The sequence below is a fragment of the Anomaloglossus baeobatrachus genome, chromosome 3 (assembly GCF_048569485.1).
Source record: "Anomaloglossus baeobatrachus isolate aAnoBae1 chromosome 3, aAnoBae1.hap1, whole genome shotgun sequence".
Classification (NCBI taxonomy): Eukaryota; Metazoa; Chordata; class Amphibia; order Anura; family Aromobatidae; genus Anomaloglossus; species Anomaloglossus baeobatrachus.
In genome coordinates this window covers 53,160,742-53,173,833 of record NC_134355.1, presented here as the reverse complement: position 1 = coordinate 53,173,833, position 13,092 = coordinate 53,160,742, and the positions used below count along the sequence as shown (strand labels likewise).

The 13,092-nt window shown below is 41.9% G+C and overlaps 1 protein-coding gene across 1 annotated transcript in view; it reads left to right on the top strand.

Moving 5' to 3' along the window:
• THADA (THADA armadillo repeat containing) overlaps window positions 1-13,092 on the top strand; it is a 906,435-nt gene that overhangs the window by 346,279 nt on the left and 547,064 nt on the right.

The window sequence follows — 13,092 nt, the reverse complement described above, 5'->3', positions numbered from 1 at the left end:
AAGCGTTTTTTTGCTGTAAAAGCAGGATCCGCTTTTACAGCAAAAACAATGTTCATGACGCATGTTAAAAAAACGTAGTGTGAAAGCAGCCTAACAAAACTGTAAAACCGGAACGTGACAGTATTAAAATGGATGTCCGGGAGAAAAAAAGAAAAAAAAATCAGAAGTTCTCTATATCCACTTAACAAAGCACCATCGTGGCACAAATGTGGCTCTATTTCTGGGGAAAAAAACTATTTTTTAATCCTGCACAATAGCTCTATCATATCTGTGCAGTTTTGTGTCTTTCCTGTGGTCTGAAATGCATCAACAATGCAAGAAATCACCAAAAAACTATGATTTTTTTTTTTTCAATCCGAAACACAATTTCTAAAATTCCCATTCTTTTGCCACTTTATGTCTTTTTAGGAAAAAACCTTCCGCATGCCCATGTGGCACCCTCATGCTCCATAAAATGGGACATGTCAGCTTTTGGGTCCGCATTGTAAATCCGCAGCCATCCTGTACTGTATCTGATTTATGTTTTTTGGAGCATATGTTTTTAGATTTACTTTTTTTGTGCCATTTATGCCACTCTTTGCTCAGCCTCTGCCTTTTTTCATCAGCATTTTGGAAAATTTTATTTTTTTTTAATCATAGTTTAGCCTGTTATATTTGTCGATCAAAAGAAAGTTTATTAAAATGTGACATCTGTAAAAGCCATTCCTGACCGCGCTCTGCCTTGGATAATATCCTTGCAAAAGAGGTTTAGTACGGCTGTTTAGGGAGCTGGTGGGTGGAAGATTTTTTTTTTTTTAATAAAGAAAGCTGCCACTGTGTGCTGACATTACAGATATACTTTCATGTAATTTCTGTTTTAATAGTTTTTTTTTTTTTTTTTTTATCCATTCCACATTTTTGGTTATTTGGCGCTGTAATATATTTGATGTTAGTCAGATGATAAGGGAGTTTTTGAGATCAAAATTAAGCATTTGCTTTCTGTGAAATAAAGGCACATTATAGAAGGTTTAGGCTCCATGCACACGCTGCTTTTTTGGTGCAGTTTTGTTGTCAGAATGTTTTACTTTTGTCTTCCCAGCAAAGTCTATGTGAATTCAGATTTGCAACGTTTCTCAAGACTGATTGGAGAATTCTCAAATCAATCCCCGCTGACTCTAGGGCTGCCATTAGCCACTTAATTACCTTGATTTCCGCCGCACCAGGGCAATCGGGAAGAGCTGGGTAAAGTAGTGCTGGGGTTGTTGCATCTAATGGATCTGACGATCCTGGGCAGCTTCATGTTGTTATTTTTAGGCTGGGTCTTCCCAGCCTGAGAATACCAGCCGCCAGCTGTCTGGCGTTATCTTGGCTGGTTAAGAAAATTGGGGGGGACCGCAAGCCTTTTCCATATTTTTTTAAAAAGCTGCATGTGGTTCTTCCTACTTTGATAGACAGCCAAGATAGGCGCACTGCTGGGTCTGTAGCCATGGGCTCTATCTGTGCTGGGTATCATAATGTGAGGGGAACCAACACCATTTTATTTATTTTTTGCTCTACACTATTAACCCGCTGTAATTGGAAGCGTCAGACACACTGTCACACAGGTTTGCAGCGCTGTCTCACTGCAACCAATCACAGATGCCGCTGGGCGGGGAAAGCAGTGAATATGCATGACCCTAATGAGTGGCCCCAGAAGAAGAATGAGCGGCCGTGGGAGCAGTGTACAGCTGGTGCCAACAAGACAGAATTAATTAGCCAAGAACATGGTGCTCCACCACTTAACAGAGTAGTCCTATCTTACAATGTTGTCCCTTATCATTATGATACGCCATAACTTTTTAATTGACGAGGCCTTGAGCTTTGAGACCCCTGCCAATTGCGAAATCAAAGGGACCATTGCAGAAGCATAGCTAGTGGTTAGCCACCGAGGGGAAGGGGGAGGACTGTTGAGTGGCAGGTAATCATGTTTACCACTATGGTGTCACACCCTAAGGTCTCATGCAGACTGTATTTTCGATTCTAGTGTGATGTTTTGTTGGATTGCACTCTGACCGAAAATACAGTCTGCACGAACCCTTAGGGTGTGGCCCCGAAGTGTTAAACATGGTCATCTGGTTAGGGGTCACTCAGCACACCATTGTAAGATAGGACTACCCCGTTAAGTGGGGGAGTACCATGTTCTTTTTCGCTAATTACCATTATAATGCCGCCCCGTAGGGGCTCGTGCAGACAATTTTTGGTCCGAGTGCGATCTGATAAAACATTGCACTGGACGAATGATTGCAAGATTGCATCATGCACTATTTTCCTCCATGAGTCATATTGCATTCTGCCATTGTTCTATGGGTCCATTAAAAAAATGGGACAGCATTCAGATGACATGTATTTTATTTTATTTTATTTTATTTTTTTCATTTTTGTCAGGTTTTTTTTTCAAGATCTTAAATTAAAAAAATAAATAAATAAAATTATAGTAACCTAGCAGTTTTCACACTGGAACTAATAAAATTTTAGACTCGTACTTCCTTTTCTTTCAGGAACAGTACGACAGACTACACGTCTTTACATAGGTGATAATACAGCCACAGTAGGCGACACCACAGCTAACCTTCTCCCCCTTCCTTCATAATAGCCTTTGCACACGCTCATTAGATGCTTCCGTACAAAAGATAGGGGTGGAGTTTGTTCATTGTGGTTAATGTACATGTAATGTTTCCTGAAAAAGCACAGTAGCCTATAAAAAAATTCCAAATTTAAAAAAACATTAAACACAAAAACCCCATTTAAACATTTACTATTTTTTTGATGATTGTTTCTCTGTATTAGCAATGGACAACTTTGCAGAGATTTTTTTTCTACTTGTTAATTTGCTTCCTAAATGTAAAGTTAGTCTTCACTGGAAGTTTTCTTCTTTTTGCTCCTCTAGAGCATCTATAGGTCCTTTATGTGCAAAACTAATACAAATCCTTAAGAGCTCCTACTCCTTGATCTGAAATTCTCCCAGCTTTCAGTGTTTAAAATATCAGCAGCGAGGAGGAGGGGGATTATACGGATCTCTACAGCGTAGACAAAGGGAAAAGTATCTCAAGGAAAGCAAAGAAAACCTTCTATGGAAAAGGAGGAACGCTCATATAGAGGAAATTGCGGGATAAAGCTGTGTTGATACATGAGCTACTGAAAACCTTAGCACCCTGGATACACACAGAGCTCTTTTGCAGCCTATATTACAGGGAGAGACACTCCCACAAGAGAAACATAAGAGTTCAAACTTCTTTAAACGGGATCTGAAAATTAATGCAGGATTGTAGATTTCAGCCTGAAATTTAGTATAAATGTATTAATGGTGATGAGTGAGCGCTACCATGCTCTGGTGCTCTGTTCTCTTAACAAGCAATTGGATTCTTGGATGGGCGCGTCTCGAGTACCCGTGTAAAATGGGAGTCAATTAGGTACCTAAAGGGAACCTGTCAGCAGATTTGGGGCCTATAAGCTGCGGCCACCACCACCGGACTCTTATATACAGCATTCTAACATACTGTATATAAGAGCCCAGGCCGCTGTGTAGAACGTAAAAAGCATTTTATAATACCTAAAACGGTCGCTGCGGTGTAGTTGGGCCATATGGGCACCTCCTCTTTCGGCCAACTTCATTCTCTTTCTGAAGTCTTGTGCATGACGCGTCCTGCGTCATACAAACTCGCCAAGCCCGTGCAGGTGCACTACAATACTTTGATCTGCCCTGCCCGGCTCAGGGCAGATCAAAGTGCGCCTGCGCAGGACCTCCATGCTGGCAAGTGTGGATGGCGTAGGACGCGTCATGCACCCCGGCTTCAGAGGAAGGACTACAAAGATGGCCGAAAGAGGCGCCGCCGGCACTGAAGAACGAAGACACCCATATAACCCAACTCCACTGCAGCGACCGTTTAGGTGAGTATTATAAAGTGATTTTTACGTTCTACACAGCGTCCTGGGCTCTTATATACAGCATGTTAGAATGCTGTATATAAGAGTTCACTGGTGGTGGCCGCAGCTTATAGGCCCCAAAACTGGGGACAGGTTCCCTTTAAGCATTTTTCCGTGAAATCTTGTGGAAAAATGCTCGAGTTTCCCATTGACCTCCATTATACTCTGTACTTGAGTTGCTTCCATTCGCTCACAATTTCATCCGAGTCTCATTTGCATAACTGACCCCATTGTCTTGGGTGAGGGATTCTACGGCCGTGTGCACCTACTGTAATCCTTTGGTCTGTTCAGAATACTGCTGTCTTCCAGTAATCTCATAGAACCTGATTCGTGACTGCATTTGAAACTAAATTGTCTAGGTTTGGGAATCTTTCACCAGTTTTTCATTTTCACTTAATTTGCAGTCTTTAAAGTCTATCTTATTCATTCACCTCTTGAGATATATATATATATATATATATATATATATATATATATATATATATATGTGTGTGTATATATATATACATATATACACACACATATCTATATATATGTGTATATATATATATATATATATATATATATCTATATATATATGTCTATATATAGCTATATATATTTTTATATCTATATATATATCTATGTGTATATATATATATATAAACACCGAGTGGGGAACATAAGTCTTGAACACGTCACCAATTTTCTAAGTAAATGTATTTCTAAAGGGGCTATTGACGTGAACTTGTTACCAGCTATTGGTAACACAGGCGCAAAAATATCAAACCATAGATGTCCATAAAATTAGTGATGTAAATAATTTGAAATTACATAGGGAAAAAGTATTGAACATATGAAGAAAGAGAGGTGCAAAAGGCCATAGAAAGTGATAAAACCAGCTGAAATCTATCAGTAATTGGAAAGCAATCCTATAAAAGGTATCTCATTAACAAGGTGCCACACAAGAAACATCTCATGATGTGTAAAAACAGTGAGCTGTTGCAACTTTATTTTTGCAAATCACACTGATTTCACCCACTGCTTATTTGCCATTGTAGGTGGAGGTTAGATATTGCAAATGTCTTTGCCTTATTATTGCCAGTTATTTTGGCTTCGGTCACTGCTCAGTACACAGAGAGTGGCGGCTGTCTATGCACTGATGCACTGCTGAGTCGGCTATCAGTCAGTGCCCGGGAGTAAATACAGCTGCCACTCACAGTATATTGAGCGTGACTGAAGTTGAGTGACTGAAGTTGCTCCTCCATGACTGAAAGCTGAGGCAGACGGAATTTAGAATGCTATTAACCTGCAGATTAACCTCATATCTGCAGGTTAATAGCATTTGGGGACATGTCTGGTTCCCTTTGAGACCCCCTTCTCAATGAAGATGATGTTTCTACAGTATTCTGCACAAACGTTAGATGTTTTTAATGAACAGACATTTTTTTTTCTTTCTCGTTTTTTTTTTTTCTCTTTCTCGATTTCTGCTTTTTTTTGTCTTTTTCACTTTGGTCCTGGTTCCTTTGTCCTGTATATATAGGAATTATTCTTTTATATATTTTAAAACATGTACAACCTACCTTTCTTGTCTCCTGACTTAATACATTCCTCAAACAGCTGCAGCAGCCACCAGAGATTTACAGGGCCTACAGGTAGCGAAATACAAGCAAAGATTTGAATTTTGCATCCGTTTTGGCGACAGATTTATTGGTTGTTTATATATTGCCATGTCTTGAAGATAAGAGATATTTTATAGCGGCCAGTGTTAAAGGCTGCATAGGACACATATGTCAGTGTGGATAGGAACCATTTGGCAGACTTGTATCATAAATAAGTCTGACTGTCAGTGATGTACTGTACATCAATTTGTCGTCCATCTGGCTGAATAATTATCACAAGTTTATCATCGAGTAGAGATCATAGGGAAATATTCACAGAGGGATTTGTGTAACATACTAGATGCTTATAAGTAAAGAAGAACATACAATTGGGCTTTTGTTTTCAGTCTTAAAGGGAATCTGTCAGCAGGTTTTTGCTACTTCATCTGAAAGCAGCATGATGTAGGCAAAGAGATTCTGAATCCAACGATGCATCACTTAGTTCACTGGGTGCAGCAATTTTGTAGCACCAGCGTCCCTGCAGGAATACCGACTTACTTACCACCCAAGCTGGGTTACTTCCTCCCCCGCTGCCCTGCGATCATCCACGTATGTTCCTGCTTCCTCCTCCTCCTCCTCCTGGGGCCTTTGCATGTAGCTCAGGTCTCCTAGGAGTGTGCTTAAAGCACTTGGCACTCTTAAAGGGCCGGCATGCTATTTCCAGGAAATGCCTCTCCGCCTATGGCTGAGAGGTACTATGTATTTAAGACACTCTCCCATTAGGGGAGGTGCCTGCGCAACATCTTTAGTTAGTTTGACTAGAAGTCTGCTAACTAGTTGTCAGGGTCCAAGCTCCTTTACTGGTATCCCTGTGTCCGTCTCCTGTACCGGTCTTCCTATACCTATCTGTCACTGTCATGCCCACTATACCTGTTTGTACCTTCCTGCATCAGCCATCCCGCCTGTACCTGCCTCCACCTGTGTCTATACTTGAGTCCATCTCCTGTGCTGGGGGTCAGCTGCCACAGTCCCAGTCACTGGCCTGGGAATTGTACCTGGCAACCGCCTCACGAAGGGTGCTTAGTTAAGCCCCTCCTACTTAATGGTAAGCCCGGATCCCCCCTGTGGCCCAGTGGGTTCACTAACCCCACCTGCTGCCCCTACAACGGCCAAGAGCGTTACACATTCTGACACAGAGTTTGTAAATTTAGCATGTAGTAGAGCTATTAGGGAGTGTGCTGGACTAGCTGACCTAGTCCACAATTATACATTTCTGAAGCTAAAACAAACATAACAAGTAAACAATAGCACACAGTGTGATAAGAGACGCATTGTTGAAATGTGTGTTAACCACTGTAACATTATATCGTCAGATTACATAGCAAAAGCCTGCTGACAGATCCCCTTTAAAGCTTTGCTCATATTAAATTTTACCATACTGTTAGTGGTTCCATTGGGACTTGTGTTGGAAGCCCTGGAAAATAAAATTTGGATGTTTGCGCTGATGGGGGCCACTGTGTGCGATGATTGGTATGATTTTTAGTACTATCCACCTATTTGAGGTGGGCTTTAAGACGTGGTTAGCGTCGTGTTGGAGCTTGCCTCCATTAGGTGGATATTGCTAAAAATTGTGACTCCGGCTGCATCATTATACTTCATGACCTACTGAGCGCAAGTGTCCGAATCCTGTTTTCCGTGGTTTTGAACTTAAGCTCCAACATTAACACTGACAGTAGCCTAAAACACAATTATGAGCATAGCCTAAAAGAATATCCTAAGAAATTATTTAAACTAAGAAATTAAAATGGGTAGTCACAGTCTCAGATCCTTAGAATTAGTTTCCATTTATTTGAAGATGGGTGAAAGTCGCTGCCAAACACCACCGGTTACCTCTCTTAAGAACAAATTGATTAGGTGTTGAGATTCAGCATGCCCGATCTTTTCCTCCATCATATGAGAGAGCGGACATAAACATAAGATTGCTGGCAGGTCCTTACAAAATCTTACAGATCAGTTTGTTCATCTTTACTAATATGTGCATGGGCGTTTTAAGGTGGATCAGTAACCAGATTTCACAATACGTTCTGCATACATCATTCTATAATTGTCTTAGACCTGATGAGTGTAGCGCCGGCATCCCGGCATGGGAGAAGACTTACCCACCGCCCTGGCCAAGTCCCGTTCTCCCTTGCTACCCCACAGCCTTTCCCGTGCTCTCCTGCCTTCCTCCCCTCCTGGGCCCTGTACATGCTGCACAGGGTTCCCAGGAATACTCCTAAGATTCGCGTGCGTACACTGGCCCTCCTCTTAAAGTGTCGGCATGATGTTTCCAGGAAATGTCTTTCAGCCTATGGCTGAGAGGCACCCTCCCATTAGGGTAGGTGCCTGCGCAACACCTTAAGTTATTCAGCGTCCTGTCTGCCTAGCTAGTTGTCAGGTCCCGTTACCCCTGTGTTTATCTTTTGTACCCTAAATATGGTTAAAAGATAAAACGAGCGGTGTCGGGTGCTGCCAACCACAGTAAAGTTGAAAGTCCTTTATTCTACACTACACGTTACTGGAACAGTCTGTCCCCTTCATCAGGTGCTGTCACAGTGGCACAGTGGTTGGCAGCGCCCGATGCTGTTCATTTTTTCTTTTAACCATATTTACAGTTTACGTGGGAGCGAGCGGCTGGTGCACCCTGTTATCCACCATCTCTTCCCCTGCTGCAACATCCACAGTACCAGGGTCTGTTGCAATACACAGGACCGCTGAGAAGGAGAAGATCTTCCTGCTTCTCCATGATCTGAGGTGATTTGCTGCAGAGGTTTGCAGAACTGCAGACACTGGACACATTGCGGGATCCTTCCCCGGATTACCTGAGCATCATTTATCTTCAGGGTTGTGACTGCACATTCTGGGTGCACATTACTAATCCCTACCTAACAGTGCCAGCCTATAGTAACATAGATAGATCTTTAGAAAATGTATTTCTAAAGATCCTATATGATATGCTAATGAGTGCAGCGACTAGTCGCAAAGGCGTTAGTTCCCTTGGCTAGTTGGTCCCTTAACATGTAAGCATGCCCCTGTAGGGGTGCTAACATGCTACTGAATGCTTAGCGTCAGTGGATGATCGCGCTTATCTCTCTGCTGCCATCACATCCAACTCCTAGATTTCGGCTCAGTGCTCGTGATCCCGGATTTTCGGTCATGCGCTCTATGAAGCCGGGTGTACATGTCCAGCCTTCAAACTCGTGTAGTTCGCATGACCAAAAGTCCGGAATCATGCACACGGAGCCGAAATCCAGGAGTTGGATGCAAAGGCAGCAGAGAGGTGACCGCGACCATCCTCTGATGCTGCGCATTCAGGAGCATGTCGGCACGCCCACAGTGCCGTGCTTACATTGTAAGGGGCCAACTAGCCAAGGGAACGAACGCCCTTGCGACTAGTCCCTGCGCTCATTAGCATATCATATGGAATCTTTAACAATGCTTTTTCAAAAGATCTCTTTATCTGTGCTACTAGATACAGGGACGGTTCGGCAGGGATTAGCAATATGCACCCAGAACTGCTCGTAGTTCTGGGTGCATATTGCACCTGACAGGTTCCCTGTAAATGCACTTGTGCGCAGGATGACATTTTTAGTTTTTTGGGGGTTTTTTATATGTTTTTTTCGGGATATCTGACAAACTCTTTCGTGTTCCTGGGTTTTTCTCATCCACCAAATACTTGTTCCTCTCTCTCCATCCACAGAATATGTGATACATACAAACACATGTTTTTATTGAACACAAATATTCTTGTAGGCACGATGAGAATTAACAAAGTTGTCAAACTTGGCAGCTGCCGTCAGATGTTATGAATATGACAGCGGTAAACCCGGCAACTAAATGAAACACCAATACAGCTATCTGTGGGAATTAAAAGTTGAAAATATGCCGCCTCAGCAGACCGGAGGAAGATAAGCATCATAAACTGATTACGAGCGCTGAGAAGCACTATAGAATACGCCTTTGTCCTTCGACATAAAAATTCTCTGCTCTCTACACAGTGTCACTTAGGTTCAGCTCTTGTGCCAATTAGAATTCCAAATACTTGGGCGAAAGAATTTTTGTACTAAACATCCAGTAACCAGCAGCCACTCAAGGACACCATGTGTAGAACAAGGACACAAAGGCCGGAAATGTGGTTTGTTGGTCTTGGAAAGAAAGAACATCATAACTTTGTGTTGGTTTTATGCTTTCGAGCGCATTACATGTGGATGAGTGTACAAAATTATGTGATGGAACTATCCAAAAATAATCTGCGACTATTGCACAAACTATCACCAAATGCATCTGATTAGTTGAAGAATCCTCTATGAGTTGGCTTCTCCCTGAGATGTAGCTTGAAAAACCTGTAGGACCCCTCAACCCAACCATCCAAATTGACTCATCCAAAGATTTATTAAGAAATGTGCCAAAATTGTTGCCCAAAAAGTTGTGCCAAATTTGTGTGTTTTGGTCATTTTTGTCTGTTATAGGATGGGGGAATTTGTAAAGATTGTCGTTTTGTAGGCCAACCTTCGGCCTATAGGTCGCTGGATAAAGGTGCTCAAAGGTTAGGGGGGACACAGTGTGCCAGAAAATTAAATCTACGTCTTTAATCAGCTGGCATAGAGTACATTATAGTAAATCTGTTGTAGGATTGGTAGGTGTTTACCCCTTTTTGATAGTTTGCCCTCTCTCTCACTCAGCGGGTACACTGAGTGTAAGGCCTAAGACACATGGCATGAAAATCTGAGCGACTGGAATGCGATAAAACATCACATTCCACTGGGACCAATATTAGCCTATGTGCCAGCACCCATGAGCAATTATTTTCTCAGCCCTAATTGGACCGAGAAAACAGTCACAGCATGCTGCGGGTGCAATGCGATTCTTTTTCTCCACCCATTCAAAACTATGGGGTAAGAGAAACATCGCACTGCACTCGCAGTACACTGGTGTACTGCGAGTGCAGGGCGAGAATGGCAATAGCCGGCAACGGAGGAGAGAGGGAGATAAATTGTCCCCCCTCCTCCTCAGCACTGGCTCTCCCCTCCTTAGCGCTGACCCGCCCCACCTCAGTGCCGGCCCACCCCCGCAGCTGTGGTCCAATTGCATGGTCAGACCTCAGTCGCAATGACACTCGCATGACACTCGTCTCCGGCTGTGCTACCAGCATGACCCGAGTGTGATGCGAGGATCACATTAGTCCCCGTGTGGCCCCGGCCTTATGTGCGGAGTTTTCTCATAGACTTGCATTAGATGTGGCAAATGTACAGATCAAAAAATGCACATGCACTTTTAGTGCATTCCTGCTGTGAAAACGCATCACAAACGCTTGTATTCTGCACATGAGTATATCAATAAAGTTTTATAAAAGCCAAATAACGGGAGCTTTATTTAAAACATCACACATCAAAAAGATGCAAAAAATGTAGTGTCAAAAACGCGCTAAAAACACATGTAAAACAAAAGCGCATGTAACCTACTTTAGATAAGAGGGGCAGAAATTCTGCAACATTAAAAACTCACCAAAAGCTCATTGAGGGAATGTAGCCTAATGTCAACAAAAAGGCCACGGCTTAGGGAATCTGCACCGTAATTTGTGGCCACTTCATGGATAGCTTGCACCTGTTACGGCAGGGGAGAGAGGCTTTACCACCAGTATAGGACAACACAGGAAGGGGAAAGGAATGCCTTGTAGCCTGCGAAAGGAAGAAGCGGTGACCCATGACAACAACCTACAACTGGTCCTTGGGGTCCCTCACCTCCTAGATAGGTTCCTCATCTATGCGCTGATATGGATACCTGTCCCTAGTTTTCCCTAGTGCTGGGCCCTAAATGGGGAATGGGATAGATGAGCTCTTCCTCAACCTCACTAAATGCTAAATGAAGACACAAGGGAACAATACAAAGCAAATACGACTGCAAATTGTTGTCTACTGCTACAACTACAGAAGACTCATCCACAGTTCTGTCTGAAGTTTTTTTGTTTTGTTTTGGCATAAGAAAAAAAAAATATTTTACAAAAAAAATTCAAAGCCTGGAAATAATATAATATTTATATGCTTGCTTTTAAGAGCACATTTTAGTTACAATATTTTTTGTTTTTTGGGGGTGTGGTTTACTTTCTATTATTTCTTTGTACCTTACTAAAAATGGTTATCTACAGTTTGCCAACAGGTTTTACCTCTGTAGCGTTTTATTTTTTCTTCCTTCTTCACTATAATACACAGGAACCCATCTTGCACTGATTCATATATTACTACATCCATAACTCAGCAGCAGCACAGATCTTCCCTGTGTTTAAAGACGACCAACCATCAGGATTTTCATATATAATCTAATGCCAGTGCTTATACTGGCGCTATCATACTGATTCTTTATATACCTTTAGTTGTGAGATCGGATGTATAGTTTCTGAAATATAGGCAAGTAAAGTTTGTGAAATGCACTGTTATTTGATTGATAGCAGCTGCAGAATATCTAATAGGTAGGTTGGTTTTTGATAGTTATTCCCAACTCTGTCTGCTACCTGTCCTTCCTCCCCTGTCTCTAGTATTACAGGGGAAGGAAGGAGGGAGGAAAGACAGGGGGGAGAAAGGACAGGCAGACAGGGGCGGGAATAATGAGCAAAACCCAACACACCTATTAGATATTATGTAGCTGCTATCAGTCAAGTAACATGCACGTGCATATCACAAACTTTACTTGCCTGTATTTCAGAAACTGTACATCCGATCTCAAAACTAATGGTATGTATAGAATCAGTATGATAGCCCCAGTATAGCACTGGCATTAGTTTATATAGGAAAATCCTGGTGGTTGGACCTCTTTAAATGCTGTTCATCTTTTTCCAGGCTGTATCTCACAGCACAGACGCAGGAAATCTCATAAAGCTGTCACTCCTCTCTCTCTTAAAGGACCACATCTTTTGTTAATAAATTAGATAAAAAAAAAATATTTTTTTTTTTACTTTTTTAAGTATTAATAACGGAGGAAGAGTTGTATTTAGATACCTTTTTCTTTTAAGGAAATGGGATGTATTTAAGTGTTAATCAAACCAGAATACCTAAAGACCAATCACTGCAGTAGGTTTAGAGACAGCTTTTTTTTCCCTCCTTTTAAGCCCATGCCAAATTTACATATTTTTTTTTTTCCGTGGGTTTTGTGTTTCTTCTGTGGTGTTATTGAACTATTAGAAATTATTGCTTATTGGATCTGTTTCTATTTTGCTTGCTTGAACCTTCAACCGTGTTGAAAATATCCCTTACTAAACATATTTCCGGGCTGTTAATGAAAAGCAGAGCGTTTGCGTCCATCCACTTGAGCGCTTGTTTTTTATTATTACAGGGGCAATAGGTGTGTTTAAAAATTCCGACGTGAACATTAAACTAAAAGTGGGTTTTGAGGTCCGGTGGTCTATAAGTGGCTCCGAATATTGTGACTACACCGGCAATTCTGGGCTGTGTTTTTGAAAAGAAAGTACTGCAGCCATCTGCAAGTCTTTTTCCCCTCCGTGATATTTTGTTTTACCCCCTTTTTCTGTTTACTTTAG